This window comes from Moschus berezovskii, chromosome 27, assembly GCF_049115385.1.
Source record: "Moschus berezovskii isolate FMDL1 chromosome 27, NW_MosBer_1.0, whole genome shotgun sequence".
Classification (NCBI taxonomy): domain Eukaryota; kingdom Metazoa; phylum Chordata; class Mammalia; order Artiodactyla; family Moschidae; genus Moschus; species Moschus berezovskii.
In genome coordinates this window covers 19872993-19887913 of record NC_142486.1, presented here as the reverse complement: position 1 = coordinate 19887913, position 14921 = coordinate 19872993, and the positions used below count along the sequence as shown (strand labels likewise).

The window sequence follows — 14921 nt, the reverse complement described above, 5'->3', positions numbered from 1 at the left end:
TTCGATCCCTGGGTTAGGAAGATCCCCTGGAGAAAAGAATGGCTACCCACTCCAGTATTCTGGCCTGGAGAATTCCATGGACTGTATAGTACATGGGGTTGCAAAGAGTTGGACACAACTAAGTGACTTTCACTTTTGCAACTTGCTAAATTTGTAAATCTAAAAACCGAATTTTCCCTAAGTCTTTAACATATGACTCACAGATAATATTGTTGTATTTATAAGTCTAGCTGTATCTCATCTAAAGTTAATGACTAATTTTCATTTGTTCTTATATCAATGCTAAATTAGCATGTAAATTTGGCATAGTAAATTTTCCTAAATATTTAACATCATTTACAAACTTGATTAATAACATTTCCGTAGCTTTGGCATTTTAACCACAATTACAGATTTGATTCCCTTCAGTGCTTCAAACGTCTGACAAGGCAGACTTATAAATGGAATAAATAAAATTGCTAAGCACTGAAACACTGGTTACAGACCTAATAAATCTGAAGTTATTTACTAATCCAGAAGTTTTTTAACATTCAGTTTTAGTCTGAGTCAATCAAATTGTCTTAAATATTTTTAATTAAAGTCACAAATCTTCTTAAATCAATCAAATTCTCTTAACCCAACATTCTGCGTATTTCACCTGTTTGTAGCCTGGCAACTGAAGGCAGCAGAGGAAAACATGCACGATTAAGCTTATTGGTTTTGCTTTAAATTTATGTCCAGAAATCTCCAGAAAGTCCCTGGTACTGCTTCTAATATTAAATTTCCCCAATATATTTACTCTCCTGTATTCCCAAGTAGCTATTTTTTTAAAGGGCAGGATGGTTATTTATTAGCCTTTTTTCACCTTTTAAAAATTATTTCTTTATTATTTATTCTTTTGGCTGCACCTTGTGGCCTGTGGGATCTCAGTTCCCCAACCAGGGTCTGAAGCCCAGCAGTAAAAGCCCAGAATCCTAACCGCTAGGCTACTAGGGAATTCCCTCAAACTTATTATTTTTAATTATGGCAAAGTACATCTAACATAAAATTGACCATCTTAACCACTTTTTCAAGCGTCTCAGATAACTTTTCACAATTTGTCTCTCCCTGCCCTCAGTGGATGATCTCATTCACTCTGTAATTGTAAATATTGGGAGCAATTAGAAAAGAATGATTTTGTTTTCTTCCCACTGCCAGATTTGCCAGCTTGCCTACATCTGTGCCCTTTTAAGCTGCTCTCCCTCATCTAATAGTGGAAGAACTGTTTGCGCCAATCTCTCCACCACGCCTTGGATCCCGTCCCCCTCACCTGCTCAAGGACGCTGCACACAGTATTATCCGCATCCTCTCCTCCTCGTCAGCTTTTCCTTCTCCTCATCCTTTCCGTCGGTATGCCAGAGTGCTGTCTATAAAAACACGACTGAGTTTTCTTTGGCTTTTCTTTTCCTTCCAGCTGCTGCCCCATTATGGGAAAAGTTCCTTCAAAGGCCTGTCCACACTTTTCTCACCAATTTACTCCACATTCTCCGTTCTCTGTGTGTGCTCAGTCTGATTCTTTGCAACGCTATGGACTGTAGCCTGCCAGGCTCCTCTGTCCACGGGATTCTCCAGGCAAGAATACTGGAGTGCAGTGCCGTTGCCTTCTCTGGGGGATCTGCCTGACCCTGGGATTGATTTCTCATCTCTCGCTTCTCTTGTATTGACAGGCAGGGTTCTTTACCACTGGGAAGCCCCCATTCTCTCTTTGACCTACTCCAATACTGCTCCCAAGCCCCCTGCTTTATAGCAGTGGTCCCCAACTGCTAAGTCACTTCAGTCGTGTCCGACTCTGTGCGACCCCATAGACGGAAGCCCACCAGGCTCCCCCATCCCTGGGATTCTCCAGGCAAGAACACTGGAGTGGGTTGCCATTTCCTTCTCCAATGTGTGAAAGTGAAAAGTGAAAGTGAAGTCGCTCAGTCGTGTCCGACCCTTAGCGACCCCATGGACTACAGCCAATCAGGCTCCTCCATCCATGGGATTTTCTAGGCAAGAGGACTGGAGTGGCTTGCCATTGCCTTCTCCATCCCCAACTCTTCTGGCACTAAAGACTGGTTTTCTGGAAGACAGTTTTTTCACAGACAGGGGTGGGGGGTGTTTTCAGGATGATTCAAGTGCATTTCACTTATCGTGCACCTTATTTCTATTATTATTACATTGTGATATGTAATGAGGTAATTATACACCTCACCATAATGCAGAATCCATGGGATCCCTGAGCTTGTTTTCCTGCAACTAGACAGTCCCTTCTGGGGATGATGGGAGACAGGGACACCCAAAGCGTGTTGCTTATGTCCAGTCCACTTTATAATTTTTTTTTGGTTTTTGTTACTGCGGAAAACCCTGCTTCACAAAGATAGGATGTTGAAAACAGAAGCAGGTTTTTCAGTGCTTTTATGGCATCTCAGGATATTCCGCCTTGACTTTAATCCAGAATGTGTGGAGATTTTAAGTTGTCTCAGACATGCTTTTCAGGCCACCATCATTTGCCATCTCAAGCAGTTGATCCTCTTCTAGCAGAGACAAAGTTGATTCACCTGGTTTATTCACAAATGGGTCCCAAATCCATTCCTTCTCACTGCAGGGGTCTTATGTGGTTCTGAAGTCATGCTCAAACTCTTTTGAAAGCTGAGATAGGTGATCTGACAGGAGGTGAGCCAGGCAGTGATACGAGTAATGGGGAGCAGCCGTAAATCCAGATGAAACCTGGCTGTCTTGCCCGCCACTCACCTCCTGCTGTGCGGCCTGGTTCCTAACAGGCCACGGACTGGTACCTGTTGGGGACCCCTGCTCTAGGGGACCCTGCTCAGATCCCCCTTTGGCTTTGCCCCTCCCCCCAAGGGGAACACAAACCCCTGGATTTGCCCCCTTCCTAGGCCTCACCCAGGATGCCTAGGACCCTGCCTCAATGGTCCCACACCAGTTCCTAGGGCCTGTGAGAGGCTGTTCCCCAAATCCAAGGGATGCAGTGTGTGTCTCTTCATGCCTCAGAGATGGCTGTTGGCTGGGGAGGAGGGCTGGGGAAGCAAGCATAGGTAAAATTGGACATTCAGTCTGAAGGGAGGGAAGAAAAAGGGGAAGGGGACCAGGTCAGGGGCCAAGTTCTCTTTATGCCAGTTCATCCTGATAAGGAACTCAAGGAAGTGGAGAATTCTAAGTCTGAATCTTGCCTGCCAATATATAATGAATATAATAATATTTTATTTAGCAGTTTGTGCCATTGATATTATTTAAATATTTAGATCTGTGATGTGTAGACCTCCATGAATGCCCAATCCGGTCAGCCCCATGGAAGCTCTCTGGTGAAGGTCACTGATGACCTGCAATTTGCCAGCCCAGTGGCCACGTCTCCCTCAACGTCTCTGCAGCTTCTGACACAATGATTCACTTTCTCCTTGGTCTGCCTCCTGTTCCCTCTTCATCCGTTCATTTGTTCCTCCTCCTCTTCCCACTTACCCTAAATATGCCCCACAGTTCAACATCACTCCACTTAAATCCTTTCCTTTGTTACCTGAGGTCTCATGTCTGTAAATACCAGCTGCTGCTGCTAAGTCTCTTCAGTCGTGTCCGACTCTGTGTGACCCCATAGTCGGCAGCCCACCAGGTTCCTTCATCCCTGGGACTCTCCAGGCAAGAATACTGGAGTGGGTTTCCATTTCCCTCTCCAATGCATGCATGCATGCTAAATCGCCTTCAATTCAGTTTTGTTCATTTGTTCAGTCATGTCCGACTTTTTGCGACCCCGTGAATCACAGCACGCCAGACCTCCCTGTCCATCACCAACTCCCAGAGTTCACTCAGACTCATGTCCATCGAGTCGGTGATGCCATCCAGCCATCTCATTCTCTGTCGTCCCCTTCTCCTCCTGCCCCCAATCCCTCCCAGCATCAGGGTCTTTTCCAGTGAGTCAACTCTTCCCATGAGGTGGCCAAATAAATCATTTTAGTCGTGTCTGACTCTGTGCAACCCCAGGGACAGCAGCCCACCAGGCTCCTCTGTTCACGGAATTCTCCAGGCAAGAATACTGGAGCAGGTTGCCATTTCCCTCTCCGGTAAATACCAGCTACACCCTTATAATGCAGTCCTTGTCTCTCTGCTCATCATCTCCACTTGGGTAGCTAAGAGGGACCCCACAGTTTACATATCCAAATTAGAATTCTTGATTTCCCTTACTAAACCTGTCCCTCCTCACCCCAATCCCTCCGATATCTTTCCATCATCCACCCAGATATTTAATCCAAAGTGCTAGATGTTTTTCCTAATTTCTCATTACCTGACATCCCACACCAGTCAACCCATATGGAAGATATTTGGCTCTATCATCGTAACCCATCTTCAAACTATTCACTTCTCTTCAATTACACTGCTACCATCCTCTTCCAAGACAGTATCATCTTTCACCTTTAAGGGGCCTCTCAACTGGCTGACCTGCCCCCTATGTGTGCCCCTCCTCAGTACAGACGATGAATTCTTTTCATTTTGTTGGTTTGCTTGCTTTTGGCCAAACCTTATGGGCTTGTGGGATTTTAGTTTCCTGACCAGGAATTGAACTTGGACCCCTGGTAGTGAAAGCGCTGACTTCTAACCACTGGACCACCAGGGAATTCCCAACAGACTATGAATTCTTACAGTAACCCCAATGGGCTTTTAAAGATCATAAACCAGACCACATGATTCCCTTGTTCAAAACCTCGCCAAAAATTCCCTTCACATTAAAAATAAAACCCAAGGACTTCACTGGTGGTCTAGTGGTTAAGAATCCTCCTTCCAATTCAGGGAAAATGGGTTTGATCCCTGGTCAGGGAAGCTCAGTTGGTAAAGAATCCACATGCAATGCAGGAGACCCCAGTTCAATTCCTGGGTCAGGAAGATCCCCTGGAGAAGGGATAGGCTACCCGCTCCAGTGTTCTTGGGCTTCTCTTGTGCCTCAGCTGGTAAAGAATCTGCCTCCAATGTGGGAGACCTGGCCTCGATCCCTGGGTTGGGAAGATCCCCTGGAGAAGGGAAAGACTGCCCACTCCAGTATTCTGGCCTGGAGAATTCATGGACTGTATAGTCCCTTGTACCGCAAGGAGATCCAACCAGTCCATTCTAAGGGAGATCGATCCTGGGTGTTCATTGGAAGGACTGATGCTAAAGCTGAAACTGCAATACTTTGGCCACCTCATGCGACGAGTTGACTCACCGGAAAAGACTCTGATGCTGGGAAAGGTTGGGGGTGGGAGGAGAAGGGGACGACCGAGAATGAGATGGCTGGATGGTATCACCGACTCTGTGGACATGAGTTTGAGTGAACTCAGGGAGTTGGTGATGGATAGGGAGGCCTGGTGTGCTGTGATTCATGGGGTCGCGGAGAGTCGGACACGACTGAGCGACTGAACTGAACTGAACTGATAGGCCATGGGGTCACCAGGAGTTGGACACGACTGAGCTACTTTCACTTTCGGGGAACTAAGATCCCACATGCCATGGAGCAATTAAGCCCGCACGGTTTGGAGACCGCTCACCACAGCTCGAGTCCATATGCCTCAATGAAAGAGCCTGCATGCTGCAACTGAGACCCACTGCAGTCAAGTAAATTTAAAAGAAAGAAGGAAAACCCAGACTCCTCCCCCAAGGTCTTCAAGACCCTACACGACCCGGCACCCACTCTGGCCCCGGTCTCCTCTCTCCATCGCTCTGTCCCACCCGCCCTGCTGCCTTGCAGAGTCTGGAACACACCAAGCTCGTTTCTGCCTCTGAAACTATGCTCTGTTTGCTGTGCATGGATGCTTTGCTTCTGCATGGTTTGCTCCTTCATCCATTTTAGATCTCAGTTCAAATACCTCCTCAGAGAAGTCTTCAAACTAAACTCCCTTTCATGTCTATCACCTTAACCGTGTTTATTTTCTGTAGAGTATTATCAATTACTTTTTAAAAATTGAAGTATAGTTGATTTACAACATTATACTAGTTTTAGGTTTACCACATAGTGATTTGGTATTTTTGTAGATTATACTCTATTAAAAGCTGTTACAAGATAATGACTATAATTCCCTGTAGTATACCATATATCCTTGTTGCTTATCTATTCTATACATAGTAATTTGTGTCTGTTAATCCCATACCCCTAATTTGTCCCTCCTCCGCTTCCCTCTTCCCTTTGGTAACCGCTAGTTTGTTTTCTATATTTGTGAGTCTGTTTCTGTTTTGAATATGCATTCATTTGTATTATTTTATAGATTTCATATACCTGTGATATACGGCATTTGTCTTTATCTGACTTATTTCACTAAGCATAATATTCTCTAAGTCCATCCACGTTGCTTGCTGCAAATGGCAGGATTTCATTCTTTTTATGGCTGAATAATATTCCATTGTCTCTGTGTGTGACATCTTTATTTATTCATCTGCCCTGGGCACTTGAATTGCTTCCCCATCTTGGCTATTAGAAGTAGTGCTGCTACTATATTGGAGTGCATGTATCTTTTTGAATTAGTGTTTTTGTCTTTTTCTGGATATATATCCAGGAATGAAATCGCTGGGTCACATGGTAGTTCCAAGTTTTGAGAAAATGTCCATACTGTTTTCCATAGTGATTGCACCAATTTACATTCCCACCAAGTGTACCAGGGCACCCTTTTCTCTATATCCTCTCCAACATTAAGTATGTGTAGACTTTTTTTTAATTTGTAGACTTTTTGATGACAGCCATTCTGACAGATGTGAGGTGATATCTCATTATTATTTCAGTTGGCATTTCTCTAACAATTAGTAATGCTGAGCATCTTTTCATGTGCTCATTAGCCATCTGTATGTCTTCTTTGGAAAAATATCTATTCAGGTCTTTTGCCCACTTTTTGATTGTGGTTTTTTTTTAAATGTTGAGTTGTATGAGCTGTTTATATATTCTGGATGTTAACTCTTTGTTGGTCACACCATTTACAAATATTTTCTCCTATCTGTGGATTGTTTATTTCATTTTGTTGGTGATTTTCTTTGCTGTGCAAAAGATTTTAATTGTGTGCCATTTGTTTAATTTTGCTTTTGTTTTGCCCAAGGAGACAGATCCAAAAAAATATTGCTAAGATTTATGTCATAAAGACTGTTCTGCCTATGTTCTCTTCTAGAAGTTTTATGGTTTCAGGTCCTACATTTAGGCCTTTTCTCTTTTTTTTAGTTATTGTTGTTTTAAAATTTTTTTATTTTTTAAATTATGAAAGTATAGGCATCACCGACTGGATGGACATGAGTTTGAGTGAACTCCGGGAGTTGGTGATGGATAGGGAGGCCTGGCGTGCTGTGATTCATGGGGTCGCAAAGAGTTGGACACGACTGAGCGACTGAACTGAACTGAACTGAATGGTAAAGAATCTGCCTGCAATGCAGGAGATCCAGGTTTGATCCTTGGGTCGGGAAGATCCCCTGGAGAAGGAAATGGCGACCCGCTCCAGTATTCTTTCTTTGAAACCCCATGGACAGGGAAACCTGGAGGGCCATGGTCCATGGGATCGCGAAGAGTGGGACACAACTAAGCACGCCGACACAGCCCATCCAGCTAAGACATCGCAGAGCACCGAGCTCTGCGCCCTGTTCTACGGCAGCTTCCCATTAGCTGACTGTGTGACAGAGGGTGGTGCATGTATGTCGATGCTGCTCTCTCAGTTCGTCCCACCCTCTCGTTCCCCGCCGTGTCCATAGTCCATTCTCTGTCTGCATCTCTATTCCTGCCCCTCAAATAGGTCAACCTGTACCATTCGTCTATATCCCATATATACGCATTAACACACAATATTTGTTTTTCTCTTTCTGACTTACTTCACTCCATATGACAGACTCTCGGTTCATCCACACCACTGCAAATGACCCACATTAAGGTCTTTAAACCATTTTGAGTTTATTTTTGTGTATGGTGTGAGGAAATGCTCTTATCTCATTGTTTTACACATGGCTAGCCCGTCTTTCCGGAGAAGGCAATGGCAAGCCACTCCAGTACTCTTGCCTAGAAAATCCCATGGATGGAAGAGCCTGGTAGGCTGCAGTCCTGTGGGGTCGCTAAGGGTCGGACACGACTGAGCGACTTCACTTTCACTTTTCACTTTCACACATTGGAGAAGGAAATGGCAACCCACTCCAGTGTTCTTGCCTGGAGAATCCCAGGGACAGGGGAGCCTGGTGGGCTTCCATCTATGGGGTCACACAGAGTCGGACACGACTGAAGTGACTTAGCAGCAGCAGCAGCAGCAGCCCGTCTTTCCAGCACCCTGTGTTGAAGAGATGGATATTTTTTCTACCTTGCGTTTTCTTGCCTCCTTTGCCATAGATTAATTGACTATAGGTGCATCAATCACTTCTGAAGTAATATCAGTTGTGTATTTGTTTGTTCCCTGTGCCCATCTGCCATCATTAAGGCATAGACTTCATCTGTCTTTTTTATCACCATATGCCTAGCGCTTCCTGTGATAATTCAATGAATAAAATTTCAAAACAAATGTACATTAGATATTAAAATTCTTTTAAGTGTTCCACACACATTAAATAGCACGCAAACATTACAAATTATCACAAGGACAATAGAAACTTTCTGCTGGACCTAAAGGGCTCAAGTTGGACCTATCTGTCCATCCCCTATGTTGTTGTTTCTACACTTTGCCATGTTTGTGAAGTCACTTCTTTAAGAAAGCAGAGTATCATCTTAGGGAAACTGAGGTTACAAGTTCAGGGACTTCAGACAGTAATTACAAACAGCCACAGAGGAAGTGGGATATGCTTTCTAGGGTGGGGCAATATCAGCCCCATTTTGATGACCTTGACCCTCTCTCATAATTACGCTGTATGTGATCTGTTTATCACAGATATCCAGTCTGTCTCTTTCACCTAGAATTTAATATTGAATTCACAACCTAAGCATCATTTATTTTTCACATTCAGCTATTTTTTTTAAAAAGAAGTCTTATTCTCCAGAAGAGAGACAACTTTTGACAAAAGAGCACAACTTTTTCAATTTGTAAAGCTAGAATTCTCTTTCACCTAAATTGCTTTACTTTTTATTCATGAGAATCTGTGCCTTTTTTTTTTTTTTTTTTTGCCCATTCCACTCAACTTGTGGGATCTTAGTTCCTCAAGCAGGGATTGAACCTGGGTCCCAGCAGTGAAAACACCAAGTCTTAACCACTGGACTACCAGGAAATGCCCCCTGCCTTCTTTATATCATACTTTCTCAGCTGTTTCATCATATCATTGCATGGACATTCTATTTGCTGGTTTTGGGGGAAAATTGTTGCTCTTGGAGTATTTATTTTGTAAATTTTCAGGACTGTTTTATTGCTGATTGTTTTTTGATGATTCTCCTAGGTTTCATGCAAGGAAAGATCATTTTTGTCTCACTGCCAAGAGCTATACCTTGTTTTGTCTCCATGGTTTTTTGTTTGTTTTTGCTTGAGCTTCCAGAAAAACAACAAATGACAGTGGTCGCTCATATCCTGGTTTAGCTTCTGACTTGAAAGAGACAAGGTCTGATGTTTTATTGTTAAGTATGATGTTGACTGTTGATCTGAGATTCTTTGATCATCCATTCCTTAATTCATTACATATTTATTGGTCCCCATCCAAGTGCATTGGGTTTGGCAATATGTAGGGCACTGAGAGCCTTAGGGAATGCAGTTTCCATGGCATGGTGCCAGCAGAAGCCAGATTGCAGTGGTTTGCAGAGAGGCATACAATGGAAACCTTCTTTAACACATGCCAAGAGTTTTCATCAGACATGGATGCTGAATTATTTTTTATTTTTATATTTTTATTGAAGTACAGTTGTTTACAATATTGTGTTAATTTCTGCTGTACAACAAAGTGATTCAGTTATACATATATACTTTTTTAATATGAATTCTTTTTTAATGCTCTTTCAGCATTTATTAAATGATATTTTTCTCATTTGACCTTTAGGGACTGAACATATTAATATGTTTTCATTCATTTATTCAAGAAATATCTGAGTGCTTACTATAAGCAAGGCACTGTTCTATTATTGTGATAAGTTGTGATTTTTACAAAATGTAAGCTGTTGTGATATCTTTGCTATCAGTTTCTAAATATTCAGTGGTTTTTTATAATACTAGGATAATTTCTACTTAACTGTGGTGTGTTATTCTTTACATTTTAATCACTAAGTCAAATACATTATTATTAATAATTCAAAGGATGCAAAATAATACAAAAACAGAAAGTTCTCATCCAACTTTCCAGGATCCCAAAGGATATTCCCTATTGATAGATATTTCTGGAACTTTTTATTTTTCAGTTTTAGTAAACTTTCAAAAAAAATCATTTGCAAGCATTTTATGGAGGATTTTCACATTGGTATTCATGGCTATGGTGCAGATGTCGCAGTAGGAGAGCCACACCTGGCTCCACATCAGGTTGGCATCTCCTGCTAAATGGTACTTTGTTGCAGACCTGACCCATCTGTTCTGTCTGGGCGACATGGCATTCCCCACCCCCCATCCGCCCCATCCCCTGCTCTGGGCATGCTGGGAGCCTTGCAGCAGTAGCTGAGATTCATTTGTTCAAAAGGTATTTACTGAGCACTTATCTAACTCCATGGAACTCACATTCCAGGCACGGCAAATAATAAACAAAATATATCAAAAGTACAGGCTGTTAGGTGGTGATAATGAGTATGGAGAGAAAGCACAGGAAGGGGATGGGAAACGTTATTGGGAGAGTTTTGTTTGTTGTTCAGTTGCTCAATCAAGTCCAAGTCTTTGCGACCCTGTAGACTGTAGCTCACCAGGCTTCTCTGTCCATGGGATTCTCCAGGCAAGAATACTGGAGTGGGTTGAAATTTCCTTCTCCAGGGGATCTTCCCGGCCAGGGATCAAACCCAGGTCTCCTGTATTGGCAGACAGATTCTTTACCACTGAGCCATCTGGGAGGCCCTATTGAGAGAGAGGGAAGCATAATATTGTGGGAGGCTGAGAGTCTTTGCTACTTACCACAATATCATGAATCCCCAAATCACTGTGTTGAGCAGGAGAAGCAAGGCAATGAGAGGCATATTCTGTAGGATTTCACTTATACAGAGCACAAAAACAGGAAAAGTGACCTGTGACATCAAAGTCAGGTTGGCAGTTATTGCAGAGGTGAAGGAGTGTCTAGAAGGAAACACAGTGGGAATTCTGTTAATGGTCTGTTTCTTAATCCAGGTGCTCTTAACACTCACGTGTTCAGTCTCTCAAAATTCATCAGACTGACCATTTGTAATTGCATGCCTTTTCTATACAAATATTACATGTTAACAGATTCATTTTTTTTTTAAATTCAAAGTTAGCTGTCTCATCAGTGGATGGTACCACCAGCGGAAGGCCCCTTCGTGAAATCTGTTGCCTTGTCTTTTCCCCCCAGTACCTGGCACGTAAAGGGATTCACTACATGTGTATGTTTGAATGAATAAGTGAATTGATAAACAAACGCATCTCTATAACCTCTAACTGGTTTTGTACCTGGCTTCCCTTAAGCTAATCATTAGGGAAAACTGAAGCGATAGTTATTTTTGTTGTCATTTTTGTGTTTCATTATTATTTTTATTTTTTAGGTTATATTTATTTATTGAAGTATAGTTGGTTTACAATCTTGTGTTAGTTTCAACAAAGTGATTCAGTTATATATACATATATATCTATTTTTTCAGATTCTTTTCCCTTGTAGGTTATTATAAAATGTTAATATTAAATTTAGTTCTCTGTGCCCTGCAGTAGGCCTTTGTTTATCTAATATATGATAGTGTGTATATGTTAATCTCAAACTCTTGTTTAATCCCTCCCCCCTTTCCCCTTTGCTAACCATAGTTTGTGTTCTATGTCTGTAGGTCTATTTCTGTTTTGTGAATAAGGCCTTTTGTGTCATATTTGAGATTCCACATATAAATGGTATCATTTATATAAATTTATCTTTTTCTTTCTGACTTACTTCACTTCGTGTGATAATCTTTAAGTCCATCCATGTTGCTGCAAATGGCATTATTTCATTCTTTTTCATGGCTAATATTCTGTTGTATATCTGCACTATATCATCTTTATTCATCATCTGTCGATGGACATTTAGGTTGTTTCCATGTCCTGGCTATTGTAAAACCGTACTGCAATGAACAATGGGGTACATGTATCTTTTTGAATTATGGTTTTCTCCAGATATATACCCAGGAGTGGGCATGTATTTTTAAAATTATTTATATGAGAATATAAATAATTTCCTTCTGCTTATATGAGAATAACAGAATTCATTCAGCAGACATTCAAATACTTTTAGGATTTAGAGTCAGGAGATCAAGTCAAATGAGGACAAGAAATTTCCCGTTGAGTCTGGCAACATGTAGGTTCTTGATGGTGTTGGTGGAAGCAGCTTCACTCTTGTGCATGCAACAGATATCAGACTGCAGAGGACTGAGGGGAAATGGGATCTGGGGAGCGGGAAACAGTAAATGCTGACATACTTCAAGTACTCCAAAAGTTGGGAGTGAATTGTGTGCGGTTGGCAGTTTTCTTTTTCAGTGTTTGTGTGAGTGTTTATCATGAAAAATGAGCAAAACCAGAGCATATTTACATGCTAAAGCAGGAAATCAGTAGCCAGGAGTTGTGTAGTTGCTCAGTCGTGTCTGACTCTTTGCGACCCCATGGACTGCAGCATGTCAGGCTTCCCTGTCCTTGACCATCTCCCAGAGTTTGCTCCAAGTCATGTTCATTGAGTCGGTCATACCATCCAACCATCTCATTCTCTCTGTCAGGCCCTTCTCCTGTCCTTGATCTTTCCCAGCATCAGGGTCTTTTTCTAGCCAGGAGTAGTTTCATTCTTCTACTTCTGCATTCAATCCGTCAGTCACCCATGCGGTCCATAACTGCTTATTGATACCTTTTGTATCAGTTCTTGACAGTAGTAAAGAGCAGTGAATAAACTGGACACAATCTCTGCCCTCCTGCAGCTTACAATCTATTCAAGAAGAGACGTTGAAGACGTAGGTGGCAGAAAGAATGTTGCTGGCAGGGGTGTTAAATCAAAATACAGTAGGAAGAATTAGCATAGGCAAGAGACAGCCTTACAATGAGACAGTGGTGATATATCTTTTTTTTTTTTTTACAAAGGGAGAAGGCTGAAAAATGGATACAAATGTTGCTAAGAAAAATTGCTGGTGAAGCAGCATGGTGCATTCCTTTTAGGCAAGAGTGTGGAAAAGTACCCAAGATCAGGTGAAACCAGGCAGAGGACAGTAGGCTTAAGCCAGGCTGTTCGCAGGACCTGGATGCTGGATGAAGACCTTAGAGATACCTAATTCAGCAGCTGCCCACCTTGGTTCACAAATCAAACAGTTGTCAAGGGTGACTCATAAGACCTGTAAATAAGACTGCGTAGTTGTCTGCAGAGTCACATCTGACACCAGGATCAGTAAGGCAGCAGAGAGGTTAAAAACTGCATGAAGCTTCCAATGAAAAATCTCAGAGGAAAAGGCCATACTGGAGAGGAGATGCTTTTTTGACAAGCTTTCTCCCAGAAAAGCATAAGTATTGATTTTTGTTTTAGTTGAACACGAGCTGACGTCATTGGCCTCCCTGTAGGGCTTTGTATTAAAAAATGATTGTGTAACTCTCAGCTTAATAAGAACCTCACAGGATGGGAGGTGTGGAGAGACCAAGAACAAGCAGGGAGCCAACAGGTCCCTGTTAACCATCTTTTGTGTGATTCCTCGCTATTAAAGTGATGAGTTTTTCTTCCTTATGCTCTTCTTCTCCTTCCCCTTCTCTCTCTTTATTCTCAAGGTGGGTAATTAAATCCTTAATAAGTGTAACTCTATTACTGTCAAAATATCAAGTTTGCAGATTATTTATTTTTTAAAATATTAATAAAAACAAACTTTCTCCGTCCTTCCCTTGCATTTGGATAGGCTTTCTTCAGTGGGGGAAGAAAGGGATGGAATTAGTTAGCACCTGAAATTGGCCTATGGATGTGTGTCTTATAGGTAAATCTGTATCACTGGCTGTATTGGGGAGGGAGAAAAAAATATTCAGAGCAGAGAATCACTAATATGATGCAACCCCTTCATTTCTCAGGTGTGAACACTGAGGCCCAGAGAGGTGATGTGATTTGCCCTAAGCCATGCAGCTAGTGGCAGAGCCAGGCCTAGAAGCCAGGTGTCCTGGCTCCCAAGACATTCCGCTGCCCGAGGAATGGAACAGGTAGTATCGCTCACACTGGGGGCCATGGGTCAGTCTTTTCAGCTCAGAGCTGCCTGGGGTTCCAACCAAGGAAACCAGAGGAAGCATCAGCTCAAATTGCTGACCATTAAATGACTCAGGGATGAAATCGAAACTGGGTAAGAGAAAGAAGGGGAAGTTTGACATGTAACCCTCGTGACTCTGAGACAGAGTCCAATGGACTGTGCTCCCAAGGCAGCGGTCATCTTCTCAAGGTGGATCTAGCTGGCCATATCGTGTCTCTCTTCAAATAGCGAGGTAGTGAGTCACCTTCTGGCCATTCTGACACCTACGCTGTCTCTAGTGCAATTCACAGTGTTAGGAAAATCAGTGGCCACTTGCAGAGGACAGTTGAGGAGTCAGGGAAAAAGAAAGTGAGGAAGACCAGTTAGGAGGCTTTTGTAGGGATCTAGGAGGGAGATAATAAGGAAAGGCTGGCTGGTGGGATCTGCTGGATCAGGGTGACATCACCTGGGTTAGTGGCTGGGAAAACTGGCGAGCAGTGATAGTGGAAAGGTGGACAAAAACTGAAATGTACATCAAAATGGAGAGAAAAAGAGTTTCTGCTTTCATATATCATCGGATGTTCTTAAGACTAGCATTGATAAAACCAAAACTACCTATGATGCTCTAAGTAAGATTTATTCTATGTACTGTATATAAACCTGGGTACTGGTCACT

General features: G+C 42.4%; 1 long non-coding RNA gene across 1 annotated transcript in view; it reads left to right on the top strand.

The window, feature by feature from the left end:
• The window catches only part of LOC148773661 (uncharacterized), a 40308-nt gene extending 26086 nt beyond the window's left edge, over positions 1 to 14222 (top strand). The window contains exon 2 of the long non-coding RNA XR_016036605.1: positions 14097 to 14222. This is a non-coding gene — a long non-coding RNA (uncharacterized LOC148773661). The remainder of the gene's footprint in view (positions 1 to 14096) is intronic.
• Positions 14223 to 14921: the final 699 nt, after the last annotated feature.